General features: G+C 36.2%; 1 long non-coding RNA gene across 1 annotated transcript in view; it reads right to left on the bottom strand.

Moving 5' to 3' along the window:
* LOC122227762 overlaps window positions 1-27,915 on the bottom strand; it is an 82,611-nt gene that overhangs the window by 5,246 nt on the left and 49,450 nt on the right. Inside the window, exon 3 of the long non-coding RNA XR_006206215.1 lies at window positions 16,328-16,403. This is a non-coding gene — a long non-coding RNA (uncharacterized LOC122227762). The remainder of the gene's footprint in view (window positions 1-16,327; window positions 16,404-27,915) is intronic.

Here is a 27,915-nt window from a genome sequence, read left to right as displayed (position 1 = left end):
GATGTATTCAGAACATTTCATCCTAAAGCAGCAGAATACACATTCATCTTGAGTGCACATGGAACTTTCCCCAGAATAGATCACATACTGGGATACAAATAAGCCCTCAAAAAGTAGAAAAAGATTGAGATCATACTGTGCATACTTTCAGACCACAACGCTACGAAACTCAAAATCAACCACAAGAAAAAATTGGGAAAGACAACAAATACTTGAAGACTAAAGAACATCCTACTAAAGAATGAATGGGCTAAGCAAGAAATCAAAGAGGAAATTAAAAAAGTACATGGAAGCCATTGAAAATGATAACACCACAGCCCAAAACTTCTGGATGCAGCAAAGATGGTTGTAAGAGGGAAGTATATAGCAATCCAGGCCTTCCTGAAGAAGGAAGAAAGGTCTCAGATACACAACCTAACCTTACACCTTTAAGAGCTGGAAAAAGAACAGCAAATAAAACCCCAAACCAGCAGAAGATGGGAAATAATAAAGATTAGAACAGAAATCAATGCCATTGAAATTAAAAAACAACAACACAAAACAACAAAAAACAGTAGAACAGATCAATGAAACCAGAAACTGTTTCTTTTAATGAATTAACAAAATTGATAACCCCCTAGCCAGTTTGATCAAAATGAAAAAGTAAAGGACCCAAATAAATAAAATCAACAACGAAAGAGGAGAGATCACAACCAACACTGCATAAATACAAACAATAAGAGAATATTATGAGCAATTTTATGCCAATAATTTAAGCAATCTGGAAGAAATGGACAAATTCCTAGAAATGTGTAAACCACCAAAACTGAAACAAGAAGAAATAGAAAATTTGAACAGACCCATAACCAGTAAAGAAATTGAATTAGTAATCAAAAATCTCCCAAAAAACAAGAGTCCAGGGCCAGATGGCTTTCCTGGGGAATTCTACCAAACATTTAAGGAAGAGTTAACACATATTTCTTTGAAGCTCTTCCAAAAAAAATAGAAATGGAAGAAAAACTTCCAAACTCTTTCTATGAAGTCAGCATTACCTTGATTCCAAAACCAGATGAAGACCCCACTAAAAAGGAGAACTATAGACCAATTTCCCTGATGAACGTGGATGCAAAAACCCTCAACAAGGTAGTAGCCAACCGAATCCAACAATACATTAAAAGAATTATTCACGACCAAGTGGGATTTATACCTGGGATGCTGGGCTGGTTCAGTATCTGCAAAACAATCAATGTGAGACATCACATCAATAAGAGAAAGGACAAGAACAACATGATCCTCTCAATAGATGCAGAGAAAGCATTTGACAAAATACAGCATCCTTTCTTGATAAAAACCCTCAAGAAAGTAGAGATAGAAGGATCATATCTCAAGATCATAAAAGCCATATATGAAAGACCCACCGCTAACATCATCCTCAATGGGGAAAAACTGAGAGCTTTCCCTCTAAGGTCAGGAACATGACAGGGATATCCACTTTTGCCACTGTTGGAAGTCCTAACCTCAGCAGTCAAACAACACAAAGGAATAAAAGCCATCCAAATTGGCAAGGAGGAAGTCAAACTTTCACGTCTTTGTAGACAACATGATACTCTATGCAGAAAACCCAAAAGATTCCACCAAAAAATTGCTAGAACTGATCCATGAATTCAGCAAAGTCACAGGATAAAATCAACGCACAGAAATCGGTTGCATTTCTATACACCAATAATGACACAACAGAAAGAGAAGTCAAGGAATCGATCCCATTTACAATTGCACCAAACACCATAAAATACCTAAGAATAAACCTAACCAAAGAAGTGAAAAATGTATACATGGAAAATTATAGCAAGCTTATGAAAGAAATTGAAGACACAAAAAAATGGAAAAATATTCCATGCTCATATATTGGAAGAACAAATATTGTTATAATGTTGATACTACCCAAAGCAACCTACATATTGAATCTAATCCCTATCAAAATAACACCAGCATTCTTCACAGAGCTAGAACAAACAATCCTAAAATTTGTATGGAACCAGAAAAGACCCCAAATAGCCAAAGCAATCCTGAAAAAGAAAACCAAAACTGGAGGCATCACAGTCCCAGACTTCAAGCCATACTACAAAGCTGTAATCATCGAGACAGTATGGTACTGGCACAAAAACAGACATTCACATCAGTGGAACAGAATATAGAACCCAGAAATGGGCCCACAAATGTATGGCTAACTTCTCTTTGACAAAGCAGGAAAGAATTTCCAATGGAATAAAGACAGTCTCTTAAGCAAATGGTGTTGGGAAAACTGGACAGTGACATGCAGAAAAATGAACTTGGATCACTTTCTTACACGATACAGAAAAATAAACTCAAAATGGATGAAAGACCTTAATGTAAGACAGGAAAGCCATCAAAACCCTTGAGAAGAAGGCAGGCAAAAACTTCTTTGACCTCGGCTGCAGCAGCTTCTTATTCAACATGTGTCTTTTCTGGAGGTAAGGGAAACAAAAGCAAAAATGAACTATTGGGACCTCATCAAGATTAAAAGCTTGTGCACAGTGAAGGAAACAATCAGCAAAACTAAAAGGCAACTAACGGAATGGGAGAAGATATTTGCAAATGACATATCAGATAAAGGATTAGTATCCAAAACCTAGAAAGAACTTAATCAAACTCAACACCAAAAAACAAATAATCCAGTGAGGAAATGGGCAAAAGACATGAATAGACACTTTTCCAAAGAAGACATCCAGATGGCTAACAGACACATGAAAAAATGCTCAACATCACTCATCATCAGGGAAATACAAATTAAAACCACAATAAGATACCACCTCACACCATTCAGAATGGCTGAAATTAACAACTCAAGCAACATAGATGTTGGTGAGGATGCAGAGAAAGAGGATCTTTTTATGCACTGCTGGGGGGAATGCAAACTGGTGCAGCCACTCTGGAAAACATTATGGAGGTTCCTCAAAAAGTTAAAAATAGAACTACCCTACGACCTTGCAATTGCATTACTAGGTATTTATCCAAGGGACACAGGTGTGCTGGTTTGAAGGGGCACATGAACCTCAATGTTTATAGCAGCACTATCGACAATAGCCAGAGTATGGAAAGAGACCAAATGCCCATCAAAGGATGAATGGATAAATAAGCTGTGGTATATATATAGAATGGAGTATACTTGGCAATCAAAAAGAATTAAATCTTGCCATTTGCAGCAATGTGATGCAACTAGAGGGTATTACACTAAGCTAAATAAGTCAGTCAGAGAAAGACAAATATATGAATTCACTCATATGTGGAATTTAAGATACAAAACAGATGAACATAAGGGAAGGGAAGCAAAAATAATATAAAAACAGGGAGGGGAACAAAACATAAGAGACTCTTAAATACAGAGAACAAACTGTAGGTTGCTAGAGGGGTTGTGGGAGGAGGGATGGGCTAAATGGGTAAGGGGAATTAGGGAAGACACTTGTGGGGATGAGCACTGAGTGTTATACATAAGGGATGAATCACTGAAACCTACTCCTGAAATCATTATTGCACTACATGATAGCTAACTTGGATGTAAATTATAAATAAATAAATAAATAAATAAATAAATAAATAAATAAATAAATAAGTTGCATATTTTTGTTTGATAATTTTATCCCCCTCCTTTTCTGTCTCCTGTTTCTTTGGAGCTACTATTAGTTGACTGTTATTCCTGAATTTGTTAATTTTCTTTTCACTATTGCCTTTTCTTTTGACTAATGATTCCCCTCTTTTCTAAGATTTTCTTGACCTTATGTTCCAGTAGTTATTTTTAGTTATCCTACTAACTTTCTTAAAAATTCCTTTCAAGGGTTCTTTCTATTTCCCTTCTGTTCACTTAGTTCCCATTTTCATGGCATCCTGTTTTTGTTTTACAGAGGCATTATATTTTCTCTCCAAGGCTACTGATGGTAATGTATCATTCTCCCACCATTCTAGATAGGTAGATTGTTCCTACACAGAACTCCAAGTTAAATCACTTTCTCTCAACATTTTTAAGGCATTAGGCATCCTTTTATAGCTTCAAGGGTTATTGTTGAGAAGTCTGAGATTATTCTGATTTCTAATTCTTTGTAAGTTATCTAGATTTCCCCTTTCTACTAGACTCCTTTCTTTATATCTGGCATTCTGAAATTTCATGATTATATGCCTTTTTCAGCCATAGTACAAGGCACATGTCAGTGCTTCAATTTGAATACGTATTCTTTCAGTGGAGGTTAATAATTCCTAACATTTACTGAGTGCCTATCATGAGCCAGATACTGCGTTCAGTGTATCCTTTCACTGACACACCCCACAAACAACTGTATGATATAGATATTATTATTATTTTAAAGAGGAATAAACTGAGGTACAAAAAGTTATGTAACATATCAAAGGTAAGGTAAAGGAGCAAGACGAGCTTTCTGAGTGTAATGACGTAGTGGTTATGGCCACTATCAGGCTTAGAGTCTCATCATCATGGAAGTGATCATCTCACCAAGATGACTTTTCAGATCTTTATGTGAATATGTGATATGTGAATTCTACAGTTTAACTCTCAGATATTAATTTTAATGCTAATATCTTGGCAAAGGGAGTATGTGACGTGGAGTAGGGGGCACCATGTAATAGGAAACTTTTAATTTGAAGCAAATATTAATGAAAAATCACTGTATCTTTGGGGAAAAATTAAAACGTGAATTTTCTTTTTCAAAAAGATTATGTTCACACACCTAAAACTGTCTCATCTCAGGAAGCCTGCTGGCACCAAGAGCAGTAGCTGGTGGTGATGAGAGAAGTATGCACAGTTTACCTCTGTCTTGCTTCTTAAGTGAGCCCTCTGTTGGAAGCACCTTAACATGGCTACTCACAAAAGTTGTACCAGCAACACAACAGCCAGTCGGAGAGTGATTCAGATATCTATTGAGACATTTTTTTTCAGGGGTCCTGATATATATGTGTAAATTAATCTCTGGGAAGATGATCCTTTTGGATGTTAAGGATTCTATGGAGAAGAGATCCAGGAAGAAGATTGGAAAGCAAACATTTCAGTCAAGGGGTGACTGGCCTTCCTGAGTAAAGCTTTTTGAATGTAAGTCCAAATTACTAGGAAGTTAATAGTACTTCTTTAGAATAACCTTTGGAATTATCCAAAATAAGCATTTAGACACAGGCACTTAATTCTGAGTAATTAATGTCTGTCTATATAACCCAGCAACTTAATGAGCTGGGGCGTAGCAGGGGCACACTGAGTCACTGGAGAACCCCAGAGGGCTGGCTGTGAAAAGAGACCCTCAGCTTGCCAGGGTTTTTGGTAATAGCTGGAACATTTTTATAGGCGCATCATTATTGAGTTCCAGCCTAAAGGCATATTGGCTCTAGGCAAGGTTTCATGTACCCTATTATATTGCAGATACAAATGCATCTCTAGATTAATTGTGACAGTCAACTCCTTCATCTTCTATGGGCAAAAATTTTGAAAGCATAATTCTCTGTAGTAAATTAGCCTTGAGCTGAGAGATAGATTTGGCCTAAAAACCAAAATCATCAAGTAGATAATCTTTGATGCCTCACTTTGTGGCCCTTTTCTCTCCCTTTTAAATCATCTTTTGGCAGACTCTCCAGCCTCCAGTATTTTCATCCTGATCTTGGTCCCTCTCAAGAGAAATGCTTTAATAGTTTACCAATAATAATTGCCTAATTAGTATTACATCATGATATTCTACCCAAGAGTATATGGATTTAAGAAGAAGCTTTGTAGGAAAGGAATCCAAAGAAATGATGTGTGGTAAAATTCCATATTCATTCATGGGACATTAATTACTGTTCAGATGCTAAGAAAACAAGGATTAATAAGACGTGGTTCTAACCTTTGAGACTTCCACTGTCCAGTAGGGGAGACAGAAACATAAAAAAACTAATTATGTAATAGAACATGATGAGTTTTAATCATGGAAACAAGATAATGGGTTGACTTATTGTATTTGGAGTAGGAGGCTGAATTGAATAGAGGAAATCATGAGAGACTTCATGTAGAAAGTGACAGTCGAGATAAATAATCTATGGTAATAAATAATGGGGGAATTTTAAGCACCCAATACATTTAAAGGGTGAAGCTGATTGTCTTCCAAGATGGGAAAGAATTTTGAGCCTCAGGACTCCCTTGGACCCTACTGAATCATGTTGGGTAGAAGAACCCTTATTCTGCCTGCCTTCAACAGCACCAAGAGCAGCAAAACCTGCAGCCGACAGCAGAGTCAGAAATGACAAAGAGCAGGAGGTGTTTTACTTAGCTCTCTCTAAGGGAAACAGCAATGTCCATAACAGTTTAAAAAAAAAAACTGCTGGGAAGGCTACTCTACGCCCTCATAAGTCCAGATTTATTAAGTGCATTAAAATGGTGCTGCCAAAAGGAAATAACTGGAGAATTTTCTGGAGCCAAGGCGGGCAGAATATGCAGTGATGAGAAGTTGGAAAGCAGCATTATCATTTTCCAGACTGGATTTCACTTTGTTCCACTTCAACCAATGGCCACCTTGGTCCAACACAAAATTTAAAACAAGACCATAGCGTGCCTTTGTTCCAAATGAGAAGATGGAAAATAACACATACAATAGAAGTAAGGAAATCCTTCTGCAAGCTTCCTTGGCAGGAAAAGGTGCTAGGGCAGGGCCGGGAAAAGGTGGAGGAGTAAAGAAGGAAAAAGACTGGAACCAGTGGCTTTTAACATTTTACACTGAGGCTTTGTGTGATGGTTGTGTACATTGTTGAAAAGCACAATGGTCAGTTATTCCTTACATCAGAATTGACTGTTTACTTGGCTAATTATTTTAGTAATCTGAGGACCCCCTCCTGTGGTTGAAGCAACACTAAGTAGGAACAAAATGATGGAAGTGGGTTCCAACAGAAAGGTAAGGCTGTGAACTTGAGCTTCTTAGTTTGAGACATATGGGCTATATGTATAGGAGAGCAAATGTGGAATCTAAAATGGTTTATCTGCAGTTTTTGGCTATTATAACTACTAAACACAGAGGCTGTACAGATGACCTGGCTTTTTTGGACTGAAGATGGTTGAAGAAGTTAAAGAAGTTTCTGGGGAAAGAAAATTATTGCTCACAAATTTGGCTTATGTACCTATCTATGCTTGCCAAAGCCAAGCATAAATTATTTTCTATTAGCAATTGTTTTGTCCAATATATTCCTTATGTTAAGTTCTCCAAGATGGCTTCATTCACTAAACAAATGTCTTTTTGAGCATCCACTACATTCAAGCACTATTTTTACTACTTAAGATGGTACAAATATAAATTATAGGTGCATTTTGTTTTCAAGAAGATTAGTGTATAATAGAGGAAATAAGTATAGAGCAAGGTAGAAAGTGACAGGTGCCTTGAAAAGAGTATAGTTACTGTGCTACCAACATTCAGAAGAGATTTACTTTACTTGTGATGTTCAGAAGAGACTTTGTGGGTAAAAAAGGGCTAAATTTGGCCTTCAGTGAGCCTAAATGCATACAGATGGAGTTGAGTAGGAAGGTCATTTCAGTGGAACCTAGATGCTATGAGTAAAGACAAAGACACAGGAAAGCTCAAAGTGAGACAGAAATGATGAGTAGATAGTGACTTCCTGGGAGGAGTCATCCAGGGAAATGGTGGGAGCTAAGTAAGGTGAGGAAGAATGCCAACAGGCTGTAGAGGGCTTTGAACACTAGGTGAGAGAATTTAGACATTTTTTTCAAGTCAGTTGGAAGAAGTCGATGTATTTTTCTTAATTTAAAATTTTTAAATTTTATTGTGCTAAGAACACAACATGAGATTCACTTTCTTAATAAATTTTAAGTGTATAATATTGTATTAACTATAGGTCTAATGTTGTACAGATCTCTAGAACTTGCTCATCTTGCATTTCTGAAAATTTATGCCCATTGATCAGTACCTCCCCACTTCTCCCTCCCTACTACCCCCTGGAAACCACTATTCTATTTTCTTCATCTGTTTGACTCTTTTAGATACATCATATATGTGTAAAAGTGCAGTTTTGTCCTGCTGTGATCAACTTATTTCATTCGGCATATAATTTCCTCCAGGTTCATCCATTGTGTCACATATTGCAGGATTTCCTTCTTTTTAAAGGTTGAATAATATCCCATTGTATGTATAAGCTTATTTTCTTTATACATTCATCTACCATTGAACATTTGGTTATTTTCACACCTTGACTATTGTGAATAGTGCCACAATGAACATTGGAGTGCTAGTATCTGTTCAAATCATGATTTAATTTCTTTTGCATAAATACCCAGAAGTGGGACTGCTGGATCATATGGAAGTTCAATCTCTCTCTCTCTCTCCCCCACCCTTACCCACCCCTCACTCTCTATCTGAATTCTGCTACTATTGGGTGGAATGTTCTGCATGTTTGTTAGGGTCCATTTGGTCTACAGTGTTGTTCAAGTCTGCTGTTTGTTGTTGTTGTTGTTGTTGGTGGTGGTGGTGGTGATTTTCTGTTTGGTTCTTTTATCCCTATTAAAGGTGGGGTATTGAAGTCTCCTACTGTTATTGTATTGCTGTTTATTTCTCCCTTCAGTTCTGTCATGTTTGCCTTATATCTTTAGGTGCTCTGATATTGGGTGCATGTATATTTATAATTTTTATATCTTACTGATGAACTGGCCCTTTTACCATTACATAATGTCCTTTTTCTATCTGTTGTGACAAGTTTTGACTTAGTGTATTGTGTCTGATATAAGAATATAAGAATGTTCTCTTTTGGTTACTATTTGCGTGGAATACCTTTTCTTATCTCTTCACTTTAAGCCTATGTGTGTCTTTATTTATGTGTTTAGAAATAAATAAATACCTTGTAGACAGTATAGTTGTACCTTATTTTTATAATTCGTTCAGCCACTCTACATCTTTTACTTTGGGAGTTTAATCCATTTTCATTTAAAGTAATTACTGATAGGGAAGAATATACTATTGTCATTTTTGTTCATTGTTTTTTGTCTTATAGTTTTTTGTTTTTTTCCTGTCTTGATGCTTTTCTTCGTGTTTTGCTGATATTTTGTATTTTATATGCTTTGATTCCTCTTTTTCTTTTGTATAACATCTATAGGTATTTTCTTTGTGGTTACCATAGGGCTTACATAAAATATAACAGTCTATCTAAAGCTGATATCAACTTAAATTCAATAGTAAACAAAAATTCTATACTTTACTAATATCCTTCTTATACTTTGTTATTGATGCTATAATTTATATCTGTTTCATATCATATATATGAAACATATCATATACTGTATATATTATATATCTATTAATATATTTTTAGTCAGTTATTTTTAACATTTTTTTCTTTTAACTTATATACTAGAATTGTCTTTTAACTCATACACTAGAATTACTCACCACCATTATAGTAATACAGTATTCTATATCTGTCTATATATTTACTTTTGGCAACACATTTTATACTTTCTAATGCTACTATATTGCCCATTAGTGTTCTTTCTTTTTTTTTTTTTTTTCAAGTTTTTAAAAAATTCTAGTTAGTTAACATACAGTGTAATATTAGTTTCAGGAGTAGAAACTAACACCCAGGGCTCATCACAACAAGTACCATCCCTAATAGCCATCACCCATGTAGCCCATCCCCCACCCACCTCTCCTCCAGCAACCCTCAGTTTGTTCTCTATAGTTAAGAATCTATTTTATGGTTTGCCTCTATTTTGTGTTTCCCTCTCTTTTTCCCCCCTATGCTCATCTGTTTTGTTTCTTAAACTCCACATATGAGTGAAATCATATGGTATTTGTCTTTCTCTGACTTATTTCACTTAGTATAATATCCTCTAGCTCCATCCATGTTGTAGCAAATAGCAAGATTTCATTCTTCTTGATGGCTGAGTAATATTCCATTCATCTCTATCTATTCATCAGTCAATAGACATTTGCACCACTAGACTTGCCTTATAAAAAATGCTAAAGGAAATTCTTCAACTTGAAATGAAAGGACAGTGTTAAGTTAAAGAATTTCCTTTAGCATTTCTTGTAAGACAGGTCTAGTAGTGATGAACTTCTTTAGCTTTTGTTGGTGAAAATCTTTATCACCTCTTCATTTTTTTAGGGACAGTTTTGCCTGGTACAGTATTCTCAGTTGGCAGTTTTTTCCTTTCAGCACTTTGAATATATCATCCCATTCCCTCTGGCATGCAAGGTTTCTGCTGAAACACCCACTAATAATCTTGTAGGATTTCCCTTGTGCTTAACAAGTTGCTTTTCTCTTGCTGCTTTCAAAATTTGCGTTTTGTCTTTCTGTATCTTTTGACAATTTGATTATAATGTATCTCTGTGTGGTTTCCTTTGGGTTCATTTTATTTGGGATCATTTGGGCTTCCTAAATCTGGATGTCCATTTCCTTCCCAAATTTGGGGTTTTCAGTGATTATTTCTTTGAATAATTTTATCCTTTTTCTTCCTCTTCTTCTCCTGGACTTCCATAATATGCATATTGGTCTTCTTGATGGACCAGAAGCCCCTTAAGTTTTATTCATTCTTTTTGCTCTCTGATTGGATATTTCAAATGAACTGTCTTTGAATTTGTTGAGTATTTTTTTCTGTGCTCTAGTCTGCTGTTGAACCTCTTTATTGAATTTTTCAGTTTAGTTACTTTATTCTTCACCTTCATGATTTCTGTTTGGTACTTTTTAATGTTTTTTAATCTCTTTCTTGAAATTTTCATTTTGTTCATAAATTGTTCTCCTGAGCCTCTTGAGAATTTTTATGATGATTATTTTGAATTTTCTGTCAAATGTTTCATATATCTATGTTTCATTAGAATCATTTTCTGGAGTTTTATTGTATTCCTTTGTTTGAATTGTGTTTCCCAGTTACTTCATTTTCCTTGATTCTGTGTTGGTATGTACATATTAGGAAAGTCTGCCATTTCTCCCAGTCTTCACACATTGGCCATGTACAGAAGACCTTCACCAATCAACCTGGCCAGAGCTTGTGTGGGCCTCTCAAATCTTCATGCTAGTCCAAACTGCCATCTTTGTTCTTAGTGGCCTCCAAACATCTAGATTACGTCTCTTGGGTTCTGTCTCTTGAGAGACTTTTTTTCCCTCCCACCTGCTTGCTCTGTGCTGAGACAGGACTCCTCCTGTGGCAAGTGTCTGCTCCCTAGTTCAAACTACCATCTTTGTTTTCTGTAGCCCGCAAGAATCTAGCATTTACCAGGTCCCATCAATGCTGTAAGACAGGCAAGATAAAATCCAGTCCCTTGGGAATCATCTACAAAATCTGAAATATCGGATATGCAACCTAACTCTTTGCCTTCTCAAGGAGAAGCTGGGAGCTGGGGGTTTCCTCCTGTTTATATTCCTCCTGATTATTGTTCTGGGTGTGGAAAGAGAGGGTGTCTTACATTTTCCTACCAGTTTTGATGTGGATGGTTTCACATTTGCCTGGGATGCAGGAACCTTTCAACTAGTTTCTGTATTTCTCACAGAGGGAATTGATCTGTGTACTACTGTTGAATTGGTATGTTCATGAGGGAAAGGAGAGTTCAGGGCTTCCTATTCTGCTATCTTGCTGAAGTCATTCTCAAAGAGGTTTTTAATCAAGGTCGTTGATATAATCAAAGAGATGGTTTCTGAATATTTATCTGTCATGAATTTTATAGGTGTACTAGCAAGCACATTGATGCAGATGAGCCACAGGTAGGTGTGGCCACCAGAAAGGTTTTTTTCAAATTAAGGTCATAGAAAGTACCTCGGTTTCATTGGTCTTGATGTACGCTAATCATCAGAGACAATTTATGCAATGTAGTTTTACTTCATCTTTCCTTCTTTCATCCATCCATCCATCCATCAAGAAGAGATGAATACTCTTCTATGTGGTCAAAACAATATGTTCTCATTATCCCAATTCCTAAATCATGTAAAATGAATATATGATTTTCAGGAATTTAAAAACATAAGTAAAATAGTATCTGATTAATATGATTAAGCTTGAAGGCAAAATCAGGTGTCCTAGTTAAAAGTTTTCTCAATTTGAACAATTCAAATTAACCAGATAATGAATAGATCAACTCTGATTTTTGGCTATGGAGACTCCAGGTATATACCAAACAAAATGAAATGGATTATTAAGGCAATTCAGTCTCCAAATTCTCTTCTTAAGAGAAACATAGAATGAAAAAAAAATATTTGAAGAGGTGAGGATTATGGATTGACTAAATTTAGCTATATTAGTAATGTTTAATAATTACTTACAGAATTATGATTCCTTATTAAGTTTTCCCCATGTAGGCATTACAAACAATAAAATGCTTATTTAGAGAATTTATGAGCTTTTAACCTACCTGATTTTCTAACTATGGAAATAGTCTTATGTTGTAACTGTCATTTGGTCCTTTATGGGTCAGTGGTCCTAGAATATCTCCTCATACCCATCCTCTAGCAAACTCCATCAGTATGGCCAAGATCTTCATCTGAAATATCCCAGGATCAGGCTTTGAACATCTTCTCTTTTATAACACTTAACCTCCAAGTGATTTCATCTAGTTTCATAGTTTTAAACACCATCTATATTCTATTGACTCCCACATTTTTATCTCCAGTTTAAACCTCTATGAAATCCAGAGCTGTAAATCCATTTGTCTACTTGACATCTCCACTTGGATGTCTAAAAGGCATTTCAACTATACCAAGTTCAGCTGTCTTTTTTTCTTGAATTTTGCACTTCCATGCACTAAAAATACTGTACCTCCATTCATCCAAATGGTCAAAACTGTTGTCATCCTTGTTTCCTTTCTATCCCACTTTCAGTTCATTACCAGATTCTCTCAGTTCCACCTTTAGACACTATCCAGCAGTCTTACCGCTACTTCTACTGCCACCATCCTAGTTTAAGCCATTATCATATCCTTCTTGCCTGGATTACTGCAATGCTGTCACCGACTGATCTCTATGCTTTTCCCCTGGATCCCTTACAGTCTTTTTCAACTTAGTAGCCAGACTGATTTGCTCACATAGAATAGCTGTAGGCTTCTCATCTCTTTAATATAACTTTCTTCCTCTGCAGAGGCTACCTACCAGGCTCAGTTCTGGTTGACACATTAGGCCTGGATTGGTGTGGCTCTGTGCCCAGAGCAATCTGGTTTTATTCACCAACAGCAGTTTACAGTTTCATTTGTACCATTAGAGAAAAATGTCTGGAACTTCCCAAATAGCATAATGCTACAGCATATTAAAGGGCTGCAGCATTATCCTTTCAGAGCCCTCCATATGTGGGCAGCTAGAGTTTAATGACTCTTGGTCCAGTTCATTGAGGCTAAGCTATGAGTTGGGTGGATAATTTCAGGAGGCCAAGTTTTGTTGCTCATTGGCTGTATTCACTTAGAATGCATTTGAATACTGTAATTTTCTATTAGCTGGTGTCTTACATCTGTAACATAGGATTATTAAACCTTTTTTCTGACCACAATAACGTATGTCAGGAAGTTCTCCTGATATTTATTCCCAGGAAAGGTAAGATTGCATTTGCTTCTCATTCATCTCAGTAAACTATATAAATGGCAATTGTGGTGTTCTGTCCCACTATACGTACCCAGTTGTGTGGCTGCATGCTTTAACCATGGGAATATATCTGTATCTTTCATATTCAACGAGAGCATTTTCTATTTCATTTTCAGAGTCCCTTGAGATATGGTGTCAGTTGTAGAACATGAAAGTCTGACAGGAGAGTGAGTATCAATCAATCAAATATTTACTGAGTGCTTACTAAGTGAAAGGCACTGTGCCAAGCTGGGTTTAAGCAGAGTATTAAGAGGAGTTGGAGGAAAGGTGTTCTTTTTTTTTTTTAGAAACTCTCAGAGGTTCAATGTCAGACAGAGGAGAGAAAGCTGAGTAGAATAATACTTTTCCAGATTGTGCAAAATTGTGAATTAGGTGTTTTCACCTCCTTGTTTTTACTTATTTCTCTTTCTTGATTCCTTTTCCTTCATGTCTTTTCCTGTTTACCTAGGCCCTTTATACTCTCTCCTCTACACTACCCAGTACCAGCATTATTTTCTTAAGCTGTAGTTAGGCCTTTGGGGTGGGAGTGGGGTCCCATAATCACACTTACCCAAATGCCTCATTTCTTCAATGCCATCCCATTGAGTTACAACCTGCTCCCCTCATCTCATTAATATATTAATGATCAAAACCATCTAACTCATTTATTTACCAAGGTGATTTACATTTTAATAGGTATCTTATACATGACAATATTTACTTTAAAAAAAACCCCAAACCTCTAAATACTACATTAAAAACACTCTGGCAGATTAGAGGGGGTGAGATTTGTTTTTCAGGTAAGTGTGTATTTCTGGAATCCTTCAAATCACACTTCTGTTGGCAGCCACCTATTTTGTTCAGAGGTATAATTAACCGTATTCACTACTCATTTAGTTTTTTTTTTTTCCCATGGATTCAATTTGAAAGAAACTTGTAACTGCTTAAATTACCTAATTTCCCTTGCACATTTTCATTTAGCAGTTGTTGAAAAGAAAAAAAAACACTTTGCATTTGAAACCCCAAGAAACCGCGTTGTTTTATTATTATTATTATTATTATTATTATTATTATTATTCATGTATTTGCAATGTATTTGTTGATGTACAGGTGATTATTTCTTTAGATTTTCAAAATTGCATCTGTATTTCCCAACTTAAAAGAGTTCTCACATGAAGTTCATGCTGAAAAACTGATGGGACTCTAATATAGGTTTTAAAAGTATCGTGCTTTGCTCAAAATTGGTTATAGTTTTAGAAAAAGAAGAAAGGCTGAAGTAAAGTAGGCTAGCTACATGATGCATCAGGGTGAAGAGCCACATGGAAAGATGGCGGCCAGAGAACTTCCGGACTCCAGCAGCTTCAGTGAGGAAGCCCTGCTGATGTGTGTGTAGGTCCATCTTCCTCCAGATCTCTTGTGTGATGGACTGAGCTGTATAAGAAGTATGAAGGAAGAGGGACTCTACTTTCCTGACTGTGAAGGGAAATTCTGAGCTGTGGAAGGAGGAAAGGACAGCCTGGAACACAGGAACAGATAAGGTCCTCTCTAAAGAAGTAAGGAAACAAGGCATTATGAGTTTTGATGAAGTCTTAAAATGTTGAACTTTCATAGAAAGCTCTGAAGCCCAGAAACCTCAAAGAAATCCAGAAGCTGAAGGTAAGCAATACCAGGAATATAAGAAAAGGCTTCTCAGAGACAAGGCAAGGATAAAAGCTAAAAGTTAATCATAAGAAATTGCATACGGAATATGAACACGACTAGATTGTATTTTCTTTCAGTCTTTCTTCCTTGTGGTCTGTTAGGTAGAATACTTTAAAATCATTTGAAAAATAACCAGCAGTTTTATAGAAGAAACACTACTAATTGGATTTTGTGTATTTTCCCCTTCTCTGGGTCATCCATCGTGGCAATGTTGGATCTAGACTCTCACTAACAGCAAAACCTGGCCCCTTATGGTGGCCTCAGGATTAGAGAAATAGGAACATAGGAGCCAGCACAGCACATATCTAGGTTTGCTTTGTAGATCTAACCCGTAAAGGATAGTAACCTAAAAAATCCCCAGAACAACACTACAGCCAGTATTGCTGGTAGGCACGTTACAGACATAAATTTGAAAACTTGAGAGCATCCTAGTTAGCCAGAAAAACATCGTGGCATCCTGGTGTTTGTGGGTTTGCAGATGCCTGGCACTGATAGTATTTGTCCCATTGCAGGGTGGTCAGGGGTAATGTCATGCAGATTAACAAATGTGTTTTTCATTCTCCTCTAACAGTCTTCTTGAGACCACAAGCTTAGACCACAGGTCAGAAATCCAAGACAGGACTCAGAATGTGTGTGCAACTGGCTTAGAGGCTTCCTGCATTGAGGAGCCGGCTGTTCTTGTGATTGAGCAATGAAAAGAACTTTCTCCCACATGGCAAAAGAGCCAATTCCACCAGACTGAAGGCTACATGTGATAGTTCATGTCTTAGGTGCCTTTTGATTTTAATTGAGTGGATTCTTTTACTATTTTGTCAGAGATCTAAATAATGTCCTGTAGCCTTGCCTCTTAAATTCACTTTTCCTATAGTGCTGCTTACAAATTCCTGAAGTTAATTATTTAGTTGAAGAGTCTGCTCATAAAGAAAGTGTAGGAAAATCTGTCTCATGGTTATTTGGACTAGTGATAATGAATGATAAAGCGAGCAATGTACCACACACAACTGTCACAATATAGCAGGTACTCAAATGTTGGAGGAAAACAGTTCTTTTCTTACCCTTCAACTCTTACCTTCCCGCATTTCCTAAGATTATCCCTTTCTTTTAATTGGCTCTTCACATGTGAAATAAACACACCACTTGATAGCCTATTAAAGTAAACAACCAGAAATGAATAAAACTGTAGACCAGGATTTCTCCATTTCATTACTGTTGACATTTTGGGCTAGATAATTCTGTGTGTGGGGTTGTCTTGGATACTGTAGTATGTTCAGCAGCATCCCTGGCCTCTACCTACTAGATGCCAGTAGCAACCCCCTGGTTATGATATCCAAAAATATCTCCAGACATTGCCAAATGTCCCCTGAGGGGAACAAAATAGCCCTTGCTGAAGACCAAGCGGATTAACCACGCCCATCCCTTTTTGTCTCTCCTCAGCTCTCTACTCCTCTCTACTCATGGAGAAAAAAGCAAATGACAACACACAAACAAACATCAGGCTTTTGTTTAAAACAATAACAGTAACACTGCCAGAGAGTCTGGTTTCTCCAGGGGACCTCATTCACAATGTGACTGGAGCCAAGTTTTCAGTGTGAATGGTCTCCCCTGGGCTTGGGCAATGCTGGGGCCCTCAGAGCGTGACTTGGGACCAGGACACAGGCAGCCCAGTTCTTTACACCTTCCGTTTGGAGTCCTGGGCAGTGAGAAACAGTGAGCCATCACGTTTCCCAACAGCAAGAAAACTCCATTAGGTTCACCATCCTTTATGGAAAATCATAGGGAATCGTTTCCAAAAATATAGATGTGAATTGCAAGGGTTCTCTGGATAATTTTCAGTTTCCCAGTTAGTATCCCTTAAACAGAATGACTCATTCCCTGAATATTCCATTTATTTGAGAGAGTGGTTACTGTCTGAATAATAATTTTTCTCCTATGATATTTTGGCAAACCCTAGAAATAAATCCTGGTTTTGGAATGGGATAGTTCATTGATTGACATTTGTCCCAGGATAAATTACCATCTGATAAAATTCACAATTCTAAATCCCACCAGTAGTTTCAGATACATCTGTTTGCAATTATCCTATCATTTGCTAGTTATTTCTTCTGATGGTTCACAGCTCTCTATATTCTCTGAATGTGTTAAAAGCCAATGGCTATTCCTTAGCTTGAATTTTTCTTCTCTTTAATTAGTCCCATTCTTGGCACTCCTGTGAGCTTCTCTAATATATTAAGCTCTTGGGTCAGTGGTCTAATTAACATTCAAATAGCTCTCAGTTTTTTGTAATCTACAACCCCAAGGGGGGATCTTCTTTTTGATATTTAACGGGCTATTTACCTTATTACTATTTCCTCAAGTATCTACAGAGGCTGAGTTTATAAAAAATTTCCAAAACCACATAATTATGATTATTATTATTTTCTGTTTTCATTATTTTAAAATCCAGGTTTTATGGTATGCAAAAGCAGCCAGGTAAAGACCCAATGCCTTGATCTTACCTTCCCTGACAGATCTTTTTCCTCCATTTTTAACAGTGCTGTATGCAAAAAGCCTTTGAACTGTATTCATATTGCCTTCATCCTCTGAAAATTCTAGGGATTTATCCACTGGGATATGATCAGTCATTCTACATTGGTGAAATCCAGATGAGCTGGAAGATGACAGCAGTATGATGGGGAAGTTGGGTGCTACTCATGTATGCATGAATGTAAAGAGTAGAATTAGGTTTCATGGTAGATGCTGAGAACCAGAGAGTATGGTGGGAGTTATTTGGAATGTGAGAGCAGGAGGGGCTGACTTCAGAGATATGATGTTCAAGCGAGTTGTGATATGGGCACAACTGTACAGCTCTCCAGCTTCATTTCTGACCACTCCTGTTTGCACATTTAAAGGCCTCTGTGTGTGTGTGTGTGTGTGTGTGTGTGTGTGTGTGTGTTAAATGTTTCTGCTAAACGTTTATTTCTTTAGTGCACTCCAAACCCAATGAAAGGGAACAAACACACTGCCAAAACTACTTTTCTGTTTGACACCAGAGTGCATCATCCTTGCTTTTCTTTAAATATATGTATTTTTAATGTTTATTCACTTCTTGAGAGACAGAGACAGAGTGTGAGCAGGGGAGGGGCAGAGAGAGAGGGAGGCACAGAATCTGAAGCAGGCTCCAGGCTCTGAGCTGTCAGCATAGAGCCCAATGCGGGGCTTGAATTCACGAACCATGAGATCGTGACCTGAGCCGAAGTCGGAAGCTTAACTAACTAAGCCACCCAGGCCCCCCTCCTTGCTTTTCTTTAAAATCATGATTACCGTCATTGTTTTCATAAAGGGAAATATTTATTGCATGACTTCTATTTGTAGGGCACAGTCCTAGGCCTAGTGACTAGGGCCCCTCATTGACTTGCCATTATGCTATAAATCAGATGTTTTAATTCTTCATGCTCTGTTTCAAGGTACCATGTTAGTATGCACCCAAGTTTTTGTAGTTTCCTATTCTCCCATCTTTTCTCTTAGCTAATTTTAGGCAAATCTGTTCAATACTTTCATTATCCTAATCCTGCTTTTAACTCTTTTACCCTTTTGCTTTGCCCATTGCCTAGAACGTTCCCTTTTCCCATTTTTTCTTCCAAAGAATTCCTGATTTACATTTCACAAGGAGACTGTGAGCCACAGATGAGAAGTTTATATGGCCCTAGTGGTGTCACCCTCAAAGGGTGTGCAGAAGAATTAGGAGACTAGAGGTTTCCATTCTTGAAGATCTCATGTGACTTGTAAGACTTGAAAAGGCAACATGCTGAACATTGTTTTGGAGTGAGGGCATTTTAGAGATATGTAGCAAAGTGTTGGAGCTAACAGAGTATGTCAGTAACCAACCTGATCTTAGTCTGAACATGTAGTAAGGAAATGACTCCTTCATCTACTGGAAGCAAAGTGCAGGCATAACAGAAACATAATACACATTGGTTATTTCTTCTTTGTGTCCATTGTTTGCTTAATTTTCATATGTAATACTGATGTTCATGCATTTTTTATTTTGTAAACTTCCCAAAAAAGAGGAACTATGACTGTATACTTTGTACTTATCCCCAAACAGGGTGATAGATAGATAATGTGTTTTGTTGATGATGCTGTTTGACTGATCTTTTCTTATCACTGCAGTGCTTATTGACATCAATCACTGTCCACCATCTTTTGTTCCTGATTTCTATAAACACTTCACAAATTTAAATTATTCAACAGACATTTGGCCATGGGACTTAGCAACTCTGGTTCTTATGAGGTCTCTTAGGGAAACATACTGAAGACATGTGAAGGTACTACTAACCCCATAAGGGTATAAATAGAGAACCAAGGGTACTGAATTTGAATTTATGATCTGGAAACCATGCATTCCATGGTGGCAATTCCAGGGTTCTTTTGTACGACAACCAAAAATAATTTAAGCTCTCTGTGACTCTACTTCTTGCCACTTCCCCCTACCCTTCCCATATAAAAAGGGAAAGTATCCTTAATCTTTTTGGGCCTCGGTTTCCTCATGTGTGCAATGGAGATAACAAGAGAACTTACTTCAAAGGGTCCTTGTGAAAATTGGATGAGTTAATATATGTAGAGTTTAGAATAGTACATTGTATATAAAGAGTGCCAAATAAGTGTGTGCTATTATTATCTGGACTACCTCTTAGTATGAGGGAAGTGCTAGCCAAGGAAAAATCTCTAATTGTCATGAGGTATTTTTTTTATCTTTGAGAAGAGGCTCCTGGCAATCAAATAGCAATTAGCTATGCTTCTCTAAAGAAAGCACTGATCCTGTACTGGTTCAGGACGAAAGTCCTTTTTACGTGTAATGGCCAATATTACAGAAATGCTGGGAATATTTACTAGGAAGTTTTACCTAATGAGTACAAATTGCAGTAAATGTAATAGAAGTTGAAAACATTTGCTGTATTAACGATGCAGGAAACAATTTTTAAAAATAAGCAATGGGAAAATTATATTGCAATGATTTAAACACAGAAAGTCTCTGTATTTGTGTTGCATCACACACAGTAATTCTGTGGAGATACTTTTTGGAAAAACACAGTCATTACTATAAATCATTAAAAATAATCAGTGGAAAGCTTATTGACTATAATATGAGGAAGGAACACTTTTTAGCCAGTATTTGCAGAACAATTTTCCTGAAGTAAAAGCATTTTGTGCTGTAGTCACAGAATGGACTGTCATCTCTTAGTCTCTTTAACGCTGTTTTGCTTTGGTTTGGGGAGACATGAAAAACTATATATCAAAAGATGGAAAAATGAATATTTTAAGGCAGAGACAAACAGTGTGGAATGCTAAATGAAGGTAGAGAAAAAGTCAGTTTAACAGACATGCCATAAGGCACAGCATGAATATGAACTGCAAATTTGCCCCTGAACTTCCTAATGGCCAAAATCAAAGGAGAAAGTATGAGCTACAACATTCTTTCTGACCATATAATAAATAGACCACTGAGTTGTTAGGAGAAGCAAAGAGTTTCCTGGTACTGAGGTCTAATAAAAATTTCTCCTGTAGGTTTTCACAAAGGGGACACTGGATAATGTGGTGGATGTTGTTTTTGGTCACCTAGCTACCATAAAGACAATACTGTTACAACATTCTTTATTGTGTCCCTCAGAGAGGCCAATGGCAGAACATCAACTCACTTCAGTAGCAGTAACTCTGCAAGAGATCAAAGTAAGAAGGTCTGGGCAGATACGATACCCTGACTGGCTAACCTGAGCATTACTTCTTGCAGCTGAATTTTAGGGAATCCCTGCAGACTGATGAAAAATGTACTGAGCTAGGAGGCAGAAGACATACACTCTGTAATGGTTTTGCCTCCGAGTGGAGATGTCACCATGGGTTACATCTACTCTTGCCCCAGGTGGGTACCCCAGAAGCAAACTCCTAGACTCCTATTTGGGTACAAGTGACCTATTATGAAGATAATTTTGTAAAAAAAAACCACAAAACACAAAAAACCCAAAACCCAAACTCTGAACTTTGTATACCAGCTAGTTCTTGGCTGTCCTGGGCTGGGAAGTGAGAGAACCAACAATCAATGTCTTCAGACTCTTTGTAAAAGGCAAAGGCTCTGGGGCCCAAGAACAATTCTCTAAAGTCCCAAAGGCAAACTGTTAACTACCAAGCAAAATCAACCCCCTCCAGTGGGACATCAACAGGGTCTGCACCAACTTCTCTTCTTTGGGCCTTACGACTTCATTTGTAACACAAAGTGGTAGGATTTGATCATCTCTATGTAGCGTCAGTATGTGATTATAAATTCTGCAGATCTAACCTTAGTTTTTAACTCTTCTGGGAATACTGTTTAAATTACAGCATGGCGATATACCTTAAACAAATTGAAAACGGCTGATAGTCTAGTACAAAAGTAAAGGTGATACCATGAACTAGCCAGACTGCTGTTTGTTAATGTGGAAAGGCATCCCAGGGGCTTTATCTCTCCTGGTGGATCTACAGAAGGAATGAGTGTGATACATGGGAAATTACAGGCTGGGGAAGAGCCAAGACTTGAACAGTGGTTAAAAGATGGAATTTTGTAAATTGGGTTGAAAGCCAATTATGGAATACTGAATAAAAATTACTCGGCCTTTATGGCCGCTGTGGTACCTGTTCAGACCAACGGATGGTAGTGTTTTTTCTCTCTTTCTTGGAAAAGATTTCATCCACCCTTCTCTAACAGCACATAGCAAACCTGCCTGGAGGTTGTACAGGGCTACGAGGGCCCTGTAGCCCTTGACACCCATATTCCACTGTGCGTTCTCCCCATTCTTCTTCCATGCAACCCAGGAGGATGGGAGGTGGTGAGAAAGCTTATTTGCACTTAATACACATTCTTTCAGTTTGAGTCTCTGGGAAAGGCACATTTGTTTATCCTCTAGTCTCCAACTTTAGAAGTAGAAATTTAATTCCTAATCAAACATATAGATTATATGACTATGGACAAGTCACTTTGTTAAGCTTCAGTTTTCTTACGTGTTAACGGGGATATCATAGTATCTATCCCATATGTTTGTTATGAGGAATAACTGAAATATTGGCTATCCACCATATAGAGCAATTCTTGGCCAAAATTACGATGGTCAATATTGTCATCTCAGGTGGGGTGATGTTTTGAGATCTGGGCACAGTGGGAGAACACAAAGACAAACAACCACATTTTTGTTGGTGAATAATTTACAAACTTTTAATAAAAATGTGGTTTTTTTTTGTATTTGTGTTTATTCTTGCAGCTGTCAATACAGAGAACAAACTGAGGGTTGCTGGAGGAGAGGGGGTCAGGGGATTGTCTAAATGGGTGATGGGCATTAAGGAGGGCGCTGCTGAGATGAGCACTGGGTGTTATATGGAAGTGATGAATCACTGGGTTCTACTCCTGAAACCAAAACTACACTGTATGTTAGCTAATTTAAATTTAAATTTAAAAAATTAAAAGAAAAAAAAGAAAAAAGAGAAAAAAAAGTTGGTGAATTATTTTATCTGACCTAACTGCTCTAAGATGTCTCTCTATAGATTCCAAGCTTCTTCTTAGTGTGTATCTTATATGTCTATCCTTTTTAAAACAGCTGATGAAGATAAAACCACAAAGTGAAATAAATAACTCATATAAAGTACCATGAAAGAATAATGTTAAATATATCAGTTGTTACACTAAACAGAAACAGACTGAATCCCTCTATTAAAACACAGAGATGATCTGCTTAGGTTAAGAAACAAAACTCAGTTATAAGTTATTTACAAGTAACAAACAACTCAAAATGATATTGCAAATTTGAAAATAAAAGAGTAAAGATACCAGGTACATGCAAATAAAAAGAAAGAATGAGTCATACTATTAATATCAAAAAGATAAGTTAAAAGATATAAAACAGGGTAAGAAGAGACATATATTTGTTAAGTGGTGCTGTTTATGAACATATATCACAATGAAATATCAATGTGTACCAAATCATGGAGATAAATATGCAAAGGAAAATAGTTAAAATATAAGAAAATTATGAAAAATTAAACTTGCAGTGGGAGATATTGTTATCCTATTTCAGGACTGATGAATCTAGTTGTCAAATGTTACCAAGGACACTTGGTCCTTGAATATAGTGTTATATCTTGTATACCTTGTATATAGTGTTATATCTACGTATTTCAGAATAGCTCTCTATTTATCAGCGATTCTCAAACGTTTTGGTCTCAGGATCCCTTTACATTCTTAAATATTATTGCAGCCCCCAAATAGTTTTTGTGTGTGTGTGTGTGTATGTGTATGTGTATATATATATATATATATATATATATATATATATATATGTATATGTATGTATACGTATATATATACATGTATATATATATATGTGGGTATATATGGATATATTTTAGAACATATGAGTTATAATGTATCTATATTTACCACATTAGTAATTCAAACTGATAGTTGAAAATATTAACTTATTTTAAACAACAATAAACTCATTACATGTTAAGAATAATATTTTAGGAAAAAAATATTTTTAAAAACAAAAAGTACAGAGTGACAATGTTTTGAATTTCCAATATATTTAATGTCTGGCTTAGTAGAAGAAAAATGCATTCTCATATTTCACTTCTACATTCAATTTGCAATTCAGCTGCAGTATGTGAGGAAAATCCAGCCTCATACAGTTTCAAATGTAGTTAAGACAAGAAGAGTGCTAACAGCCTTTTCAGATAATTATGGATATTCTTCTTTAGTATACACCAAAACTTGGCCAGTGGTGTGTTCGTAAATATTAGGTGCAATGTGAAATCTGAAATTATATCAATGAGTCTTATAGACTCAGTTTACACTGACATCCATTGATTGCTTATGCACTTAGAAGGGATTTTTTACCCATGTATTGTTTTGTAACATCATGCAGTGGTAATGTGTTTATTGAGTTTGCAGATCTTCCTAATGTTGACAAGTCATTTTACATTATTCAAAAACTAGACTCATTAATATCGTCACCAATTTCACCAGAAAAATCTTTAAGTATTAGAAAGGGGTCAAGATCAAACTAGTTTTTCAAACTTCTACTTTTGTTTAAAAGTTGTCTTTTACCTTTAGCAAGAAATATTGTCAATTATTTTCCTTTGTGTGTGTGTGTATTGAGTAAATCCGCTCTCAATTCAATCACACAACTGATTTTCCTTGAGGCAACCATCTTACTTTCATACACAGCAGAAGTACTTTTTGCACATTTTGTATTTCATACTACAGAATATTAAAAAGATGTCCTTAGGGTTAAGTTTTAACATAATTAATTATTTTTGCTGCTTCATCAGGATATTCTTAAGTGAAACAAGCATTTTTTGTTCTATTGCAAGTGTGTTTCAGTGAAGAAAATGACTTCCATAATAGTTCAGTGTTCTTTCTTGATTTGGGTTAAACAACTTTACCCACCCTTTCTTTTGCATATTAGTACAAATGCCAACACAATAAAAATGCAGATAATGTCTTACTTTTATTATGAAAATGGTTTTTACCTGAGGACTCCTTGAAACGCTGTTAGGAACCCCCAGGGATTAGAAGACCATATTTTGGAAACCGCTGACTCTATATATTATATAGATCATATGCAATATGTGTGTGTATAAATTGCACATATATTACACATATACACATATATATTATACATACTAGTTATATCAGGGATCTTACTTCCCTTTATCATGTTGCTCTGCCATTTCCTAGGGCACTATCATTGCTTGGTCTCAGCTGAGATTCCATAGTTTCCAGCTGGTATCAAGGGGCAATGAAGCACAGAGAAGGCATGCCCATTGTCTTAAGGCTCAAGCCCGGGTATTTGTAATGTAACTCAGAACTGAAATTCTAGACAATATTGACCTTGTGGGACAGGGGTGGAAAAGGCCACAGAAACATGAGAGTGTGCTAGAGTTACTGTCTCATTGAGAGGAAGATAGAGTGATAAGTTTGAGAAACATTATGTTTGAATCGAGGGTTGAGGACAATCTCTGAAAATAAAAATAGGATGTAATAAAGTTTAAACCATTAGGAAAAATTATCATTCTCTTAATTAGATAGCAATACAGGAGAAAAACAAAACAAAAGTCTGGGAAATAGAATATGTGAAAAGGGATGGCAGTAATATAATAGTGATTGCAATAAATGTAATATATTTAATAGGCTAAACTCAACAATTAAAATATAGAGACTCTTAGTTTTGACTGGAAAAATCTCAAAAAGTGTTGCTCAATGTCCAAAAGATAGAATTTAAAACAAAAGGATTTAGAAACTAAAAAAAAGAAGAACAAAAAATAAGAGTGTTAACCAAAAGATGATGGACTGCCAGCCATCTTAAAACGTGATGAACTAGCAAAAACAAATACAAAGATGAAGAAAGAAGTCACATTCTAATAAATAATAAAGTAAGAAGATATAATAGTTATAAGTATTTATATCTATTACTATAACCTTAAAATACATAATGCAACTATTGTGGGGAGAAACAGATGAATCTACTGTTATAGTTACAGTTTTGACACAGTTCTCTTGGAATGAGGTAGGAAAAAAGAGCCAAGATATAAAAGCCTTGAACAATGCAATTAATAAGCACAAGCTATTAGTTACATATAGAACTCTCAGCAACACTGAATACACATTTTTGTGCATTCATAAGAATATTTACAAAATTTGACCATGTACAAGGAAACCTCAATACATCCCAAGGAGTAAATAATGATGAGTAAAATGAGCACAATAACAGTAAGTGTTTAGAATTTTTGAAACACAGTTCTAAATAATTTGAATCCTTAGAGAAACATATCCTATGAAATAGGTCCATTATTATTTCCATTTTACAACATGTAACTTGCCCAATTCCCTCGATTGTGCAACTGTTCTTAATCTTTATGTTATACTAATACTCTTATGCAATGAATTTGACAATCTGGATAGAATGATATTTCTGGGAAAAGTTAAAATGCTAAAATTGGTACAAGAAGAAATAGAGAACATGAACACACCAGTAGGTATGAAAGATACATATATGGTAATCAATGTCAAACAGATTACATTCTTCCACTATTAAAATATAATCCTTGGTTAAAAATAAAATTCTAAGGGAAACTGAAAAATATTTAAAACTAAAGAAAATTTAAAAGACTGTCAAAATTTGTGGGACATAAAGTAATTTTTATAGGGAAATATGTAGCTTTGAAATATTAGAGAAGAAGAAAGTTTGGAAATAAATGTGCTAAGCTTTCAGCTTAAAAATTTGGAAAGAGGGGGCAGAGAAAAAAGAGTGCAGAAGGAAAAAGAAATGTGTATTTGATTGGGAAAGCATTGAGTGATATGAAATAATTGTGGAAGGAGCTAGGGGAGTAAAGTCTAAAAGGGAAAGAAGGGAGGATCAGAGAGAAGTCTAATCAGGGCCCACAGAAAGGAGGTGGTCAAGTCTACGGAAGGCTATTGCTTGCTTCCACCTTATTGGGGGGTTGGCCCTTATTGGGAGGATTAAATGAGCTGTGGTATATAAAAAGTGCTTTGGACAGGACCTGGCACATAAAAAACATGTGCTATTCTTATTCTACCTTTAATAACAATAACCAGTCAAAAAAAGGGTTGGGAAAAAAGGCTGATGTTAACATCTCCATTATAACCAAGATTAGAAAATACCTATGAATAAATTTAACAAAAAAAGTACTGATAAGTAAAACCATAGAATTTTACTCAAAAATATAAATTATGATTTAAACCAGTTATCTCGTAGCTTTTCCGTAAAGGACCAAATAGTAAATATTTTGGGTTTTGTGGCATATATGGTCTCCATAGCAACTATTCAACTCTGCCACTGCTCACCTTCAGCTGTAGCACTATGATAGCTATAGAGAAGATATAAATGATGGGCATGGCTAGATTTGGCCAACGGGCTGTAGTTTGCTGACCCCCAACTTTAAAAAACAGAATTACATGCCATATTCTTGGGTGAAACAATTTAACAAGTATAAAAGTCAATTTTTCTAAAATAATTAATAAAAAGAGATATTTTGTAAAAATAATTGCACTGAGATAGCTTTAAAAAAATTAGCACAACTGAGAAAGCCCAGAACCAATTTTTGTCTTTCCCCCTTCCCTGACTTCTCTCTCTCTCTCTCTCCTTACGCATTTAGCAGAAAATGTCAAATATATCTAGGTTTGGGATGAGCAATTTTTCTTTGAAGTTTACTTATTTTGAGAGAGAGAGAGAGAGAGAGAGAGAGGCAGAGAGAAGGGGAGAGAGAGAATCCCAACCAGGCTCTGAGCTGAAGGCACAGAGCCCAATGCAGAGCTTGATCTCACGAACTGCGAGATTATGACCCGAGCCAAAATCAAGAATCATACACTTAACTGACTGAACCACCCAGGCGCCCCTGGGATGAGAACTTTTAAATCAAGATAGAAAACCTAGAAGCCATAAAAGGAAAGACTGATTTTTTGATTGCATAACAATTAAGAATGTTTGTATAGTAAGAGATACCATAGCAAGTATAAGGTAGAGAGTGAGAATAACTTCTCCGCAATGCATCTGAGAAATAATATTTAAATACACAAAGTTCTTACACTGCTACTAAAAAGACAAAAACACAATAAGAATGGGAAAAAGCAATCAG

The sequence above is a fragment of the Panthera leo genome, chromosome C1 (assembly GCF_018350215.1).
Source record: "Panthera leo isolate Ple1 chromosome C1, P.leo_Ple1_pat1.1, whole genome shotgun sequence".
NCBI classification, from domain to species: Eukaryota; Metazoa; Chordata; class Mammalia; order Carnivora; family Felidae; genus Panthera; species Panthera leo.
The sequence above is the reverse complement of the archived record's forward strand: the minus strand, read 5'-3'. Positions and strand labels throughout refer to the sequence as shown.